Here is a 5,365-nt window from a genome sequence, read left to right on the forward strand (position 1 = left end):
GCTCTTGAAGAGTACTTTTTTTATGTTCGCAGCAGAGAGTACCTTCTAAAACAAAACATTTCTTAAACATGCTCCAAACCTAGATTACCCTCTACTCAAGAAGGCCCTCAACAAGTGCCTGGTTCATCACTGGAGGAGGTGCCCTGGGAGTGCCACCATTAGAGTTTGCAGATGTGGTCTGGATGTCATGTCCTGGACAATGTGACAGAGCCTGGAAGTTAGCTCTGCTTTGGCGAGGGCACTGGCCTAGATGATCTCCTGAGGTCTCCTCCAACTAAATTTTGCTAAGAATTTATAATAACAAAGTTGTAAAATTAGCTTAATTAGTAATTTAAAAATTACTGATGCTAAAAAGTTCTGAAAATTGCAATTCCTATTTTGAGGGGATGTTTTTTCTTTGTTTCAGAGTCCTTTCTCTAACATCTCTATTAAGTTTAACTTCTAAGTCATAGGAACCACATGTTATCCTTTATGATGCTGCAGTAAAATACCTGATGGGATGTAGACACATAATGGGGGAGCAGCTGCCATGCTCTGGTGGTCTTGACTAGCTGCTGTGTTTGTCCTCAGACAGGTGGAAATTCCCTGGAGTTTATCAAATATTCAGGCCAAAGGCTGATGACAGATCTAACAGTCAGGAAACAGTTTTTTCTTTAATTTGGCTGACTGGAGTGTCTTTGTTTAAAACAATTCAAGAGATAGACACTACAGAATGAGTTGCCTCCTTTTACAGTTTTAACCAATCCTTTTCCACCAACAAGGAGAAATTAAATATGTGTAGATATAAGGGGAAAAAAACCCCTCTTTACTAATGAGTGAAACAGCCACAGATGAAAAATAACAGTAAATAATCACTGTGTACAACATTGCTAAATCTCACAGAAACCCCCCAGGGAAAAAGAGAAACCCTTGAGAGGTGGGCCTGTGGGAACCCCATGAAGTTCAAAGAGGCCAAGTGCAAGGTGCTGCACCTGGGTCAGGGCAATCCCAAGTAGGAATACAGGCAGGGCAGAGAACAGACTGAGAGCAGCCCTGAGGAGAAGGACTTGGGGGTGCTGGTGGATGAAGCTCAACATGACCTGGCAACGGGCTCTTGGAAGCCCAGAAAGACAACTGTGTCCCAGGCTGCATCAAAAGCCTTGTGGCAGCAGGCTGGGAGAGGGGATTTCTATCCCTCTGCTCTCTCTTGTGAGACCCAGCTGGGGTACCACATCCAGCTCTGGGGCTCCCAACATAAGGAATGCAAGGACCTGCTGGAGTGAGTGCAGAGGAGGACTACAAATATGGTCAGGGTTTTGGAACATGGCTCCAGGGAGGTATGGCACTGGTACCAAGTACCATGGGCATGTGGTAATAGGACAAATGGTATTGACTTTAAACTGAAAGAGGATAAGTTTAGATTAGATAATATGAAGAAATTCTTGACTCACAGGGTGATGATACAGGTTGCTGGAGAAATTGTGGATGTACCATCCCTGGAAGTGTTCATGGTCAGGAGGGACAGAGATATGAACAGAGATATGAACAGCCTGGTCTAGTGGAATATGTCTTTTCCTGTGGCAGGGGAGATTGGAACTGGATGACCTTTGAAGGTGCCTTCCAACCCAAACCATTCCATGATTCTGTGACTTGATGGTGCAAAACAAACCCCCTCACTGTCTGCCAGCACTCGGAGCAAACTCCCTTGACCCCTTTGCTCAGGTGTATCCTCAGTGCCCGGCACGGCGTGGCATCATTCGGGGCCTGGCTGAGGAGTGCGGGGGTGCAGAGGGAGGAGGGAGCGCAGTGCGGGGATGGGGGAATGGTGTGTGGGGATGCGGGAATGGGGGGTGCGGGGCACAGGGATGGGGAACGGGGGTGGGTGTGCGGGGATGGGGAACGGGGGTGCGGGGATGGGGAATGGGGGTGCGGGGATGGGGAACGGGGGTGCGGGGATGGGGAACGGGGGTGCGGCCGCGCTCCGTGCGGAGCCACGGCGGGGCGCGGTTGCCCGCAGAACGGAGGCTCGTCCCTCCCCCGCCCGCCCCCTCCGAGAGGGACGCATGTGATCTTTTTTTGTTCATTGCTATAGAAACAGAGCAAAGCAAAGGGTAAATATACGGACAATGGCTAAAGACAATTTTAATTTTCATCCCCGCTTAAATGTCACAGGTTTTTAACGCGCCGCTGCTGTAACCGGAGCCGGCATCTGCAGCCCGGCGGGCGAGCTGGTCCCCGAAGCCGGAGGAATACAAGCCCTTCATTATTGCCAAGTGGGATCAGAGCACGTAGGTCTGTTTAGACACTGCGAAGCATTGTAAGAGGGCTCTCTTCAGGGACAGCCATAAAAGCCTCCTTCTTCCTCCCGTTAGAAAAGAGCAGCTGTATTCTTCTTACGTGGACCCCGACGAAAGTTGCCTGTCTGTACCCTGCAAGAGTTTCGGGTCAGCGCAGAAAAGCAAACTTCATTTCAGTCTGAAATGAAGTCAAGTCTGAACAGAGTTTCCCAGTGCAGGGCTGTGCCTTGGGTGGGAGCTGCTCTCACCTCTGTGCATGTGGCTCATGGCTCGGGGAGCTGGTGGGGAAGGTTTCTCAGGTTCTGTATTGCTATCTGACAGATATTTTGGCAGCTCTAAACTAACTTTAAAGTATAATCCTGAGCAATCTTAAAGATTAGGTTATTTTGGGCTATAAATTACCTGTTAATGGCCACTCCCAGCACCTTTGACATTAAATTAAAACCATAACCACTGCTTGTTAAACAGGAGAGACAGGCCACTTTACAGTGCCAGCACTCCCCAGTTTTATATCTGGGGCTCAGTCTAGTTTTCCCTCTTCAAAACCAGTGACAAAGTGCTCAATCAGTGATATAAATAAGCAGGACTGAATTGGTTATTTTATAGGTACATGAGTGCCTCATTAATTGCTGAGTGCTACAGATGTGAACAGGGTGCTCTAAACTGTTTACCAGCTGGTTCTTGGAAATGAGACTTCCTGGATGACTTTCCTGTTGAGATATGCTGCCCCTCCTTGTAATTCCCATGGTGGTTCCTGCTTCCCGGCAAGACCAAACTCCCCATTCACACACAGGATCATTGCTGGCGTTGCCACTGGAGTTGCTAGAAGAGCTCTGCTCAGGCGCCTGGAAGATATTGATTGCTCTGTGCAACTTCCCAGCGTGAGCCTGCCCATGACACACTCAGCATCCAGAAATGTGAGCCACGCTGTCAGTGACAGGGCAAACCCCAGGAGCACGAGGACTGCTCGGCTGCATCTGGAGCTGGGGTGACCTTTCCTGAAAGGACAGATTGGCTTTGAGTCAGGCTGGGAGTCAGCGTTCTGCTGGATTTCTGTTAATTGTATTAATTGCAGCGGTCTCTGCTTGGCACTACTTTACTTGGAAACCTGTGTGTGCTCTCAGACAGAAATCTTGGCATGGGAAGGCTGAATCTTCTGGTTGGATTTGAGAAGGGGGAGGAAGAGGACAGGAGGGACTGACCAGCTGGGCTCCTTTCAGCACAGTCAGGAAATTCAGAGTTGCTTCTGCTGCATTCCAGTACCATGGTGCTGTGTTACACAGGCTTCTTGCTGCTAATTAAATATTTAACATACGTGTGAAATAAGACAAAAGGAGGGAGGGAAAAACCAACGACCCACATGTGAGTGTATATCGAAAAGCAATCCTGTATCGGCGTGGAGAGAAACTAGAATGTTTAAGAAGTCTCTTTGTCTTCATAACCTTATGGTTCTGCATTCGTTTGCGAGGGCCCATTTTAGATACACAGAGAGAAAATCTGATGCTTTGTGTCAACATCCCTGATACACCGTATTTATATGAATGTGAGGCACATTCTGACTATTAACTATCATAATATGCAACAGTCTGGCCAAGTGCCTTCTTCATTTATGGTTTCCTGGTATGAAAAGCATACAGTTACCATCAGATGTTCCCAGAAGGAAAAATCATATGGAAAATTACTGCAAAAAATACTATGTGGATTAAACAACCTGATCAGTTCTCCAGTTCTGTGTCATGAGATGGCATTTTTTCCTACTCAGACTTACTTATGAATTACAAGAAAAAAATAAAAGGATATTATGCTATCAAGGCATAAAAATTTCTCTCCAGGTTCACAAAGATTTTAGGAGAACATCCAGGAGCTATGTTTGCAATTAATATTAATATTAATTGATTTTAAAACCTCAAAATAGAACCAGAAATCTGTATTGTCTTCTGCTGTATGGGCTTTTGTTCGTGTTGAGTTTGTTTTCCAAGAAAATTGTAAAACAGTATTTTAAAGGATAAAAAAAATAAAAAAACCAAAAAATATAGCATTGCTCTCCTGGTTCTATACAAGGTTGAATGCCTGGTGAAGTACCATATGAGCCCAGCTGTTTCAAAGCACTTTAATTCACTTTTGACCAAGATACTCACATCTTCATTGCATATACTGAATGAATGCAAAAGTTGAATTTAACAGGGTCAGACTGATGTTCCCTGATCCCTCAGGGAATCTTTGTCTAATTGTGTATGGACCATGACAGCAGGCTCTTAAGATATTTGTTTAGATCTCTTGTATGAAATGTCCCTCTTCTCTCAAACAAGTAAATCTCTGATTTTAGGGCATAAAAATACGTCTGTAGATTAAACCCTGGTTTCCTGGTAAAACAAACCATGCATAAACCTCAGAAGGGTTTTGGCAAGTAATTGAAATCTTTCAAACAAGCAACTGAATTGAAGAAAATCCCTTGGTAATGTAAACTGAGCTCTCTGGAGGTCAATAGAACAGGGGCTTCCTGTAGGAGAGGGCTTGAGCAGTGCTCCCAAGACCTCTGCAAATTCATTCAGGCAAAGGCAAAAAGGTCTTTCCTTGAAAGTGCTCCTCACTCTTCAGCTCCTTACTTTTATCAGGAACTGTGGCAACAGGGAAACTTAAAACTGCTGAAAAAAGAGCACATGTGCCTGAATGGAAAAGAAAAAGAAAAGAAGGCATATCCCTCCATTTGACTCTGCTTGGGCTTCTGGAAGACATTTGGCCATCGTGGGCACATTCATTGTGCAGCATTTCTCTTAGCTCAGTCATTGCCATACCAGCATGGCATTGTGTCTTTTGCAAAGCCGTGTTGCAGTGCCTAATGGCTTTCACTTACTTCAAGATATTTTTCAACACCCTTAATTCTTCTAGGCTCTTCTGAAGTGGCCATTTGAATGATTACTCAAGACAGGCATATAGAGCTACCAGTTTACCTTAATGAACTTCACTCCATTCCATATTTCTCAATGTTTCTCACTGAAATCACTACATCCTAATGAATTACCATGCATTTTCAGTATGGCACTGCAGTGCTGATCTGGAGTTTGCCCCTTCATCTTTAGGAATGCAAG

At 45.3% G+C, this 5,365-nt stretch overlaps 1 long non-coding RNA gene across 1 annotated transcript; it reads left to right on the forward strand.

The window, feature by feature from the left end:
* Window positions 1-521: 521 nt before the first annotated feature.
* On the forward strand, window positions 522-3,846 carry LOC135289933 (uncharacterized). The gene is made up of 3 exons (XR_010352666.1): window positions 522-574; window positions 1,564-1,701; window positions 2,152-3,846. It is a non-coding gene; the product is annotated as an uncharacterized LOC135289933 (long non-coding RNA).
* Window positions 3,847-5,365: the final 1,519 nt, after the last annotated feature.

The sequence above is a fragment of the Passer domesticus genome, chromosome 1, assembly GCF_036417665.1.
Source record: "Passer domesticus isolate bPasDom1 chromosome 1, bPasDom1.hap1, whole genome shotgun sequence".
Taxonomy (NCBI): domain Eukaryota; kingdom Metazoa; phylum Chordata; class Aves; order Passeriformes; family Passeridae; genus Passer; species Passer domesticus.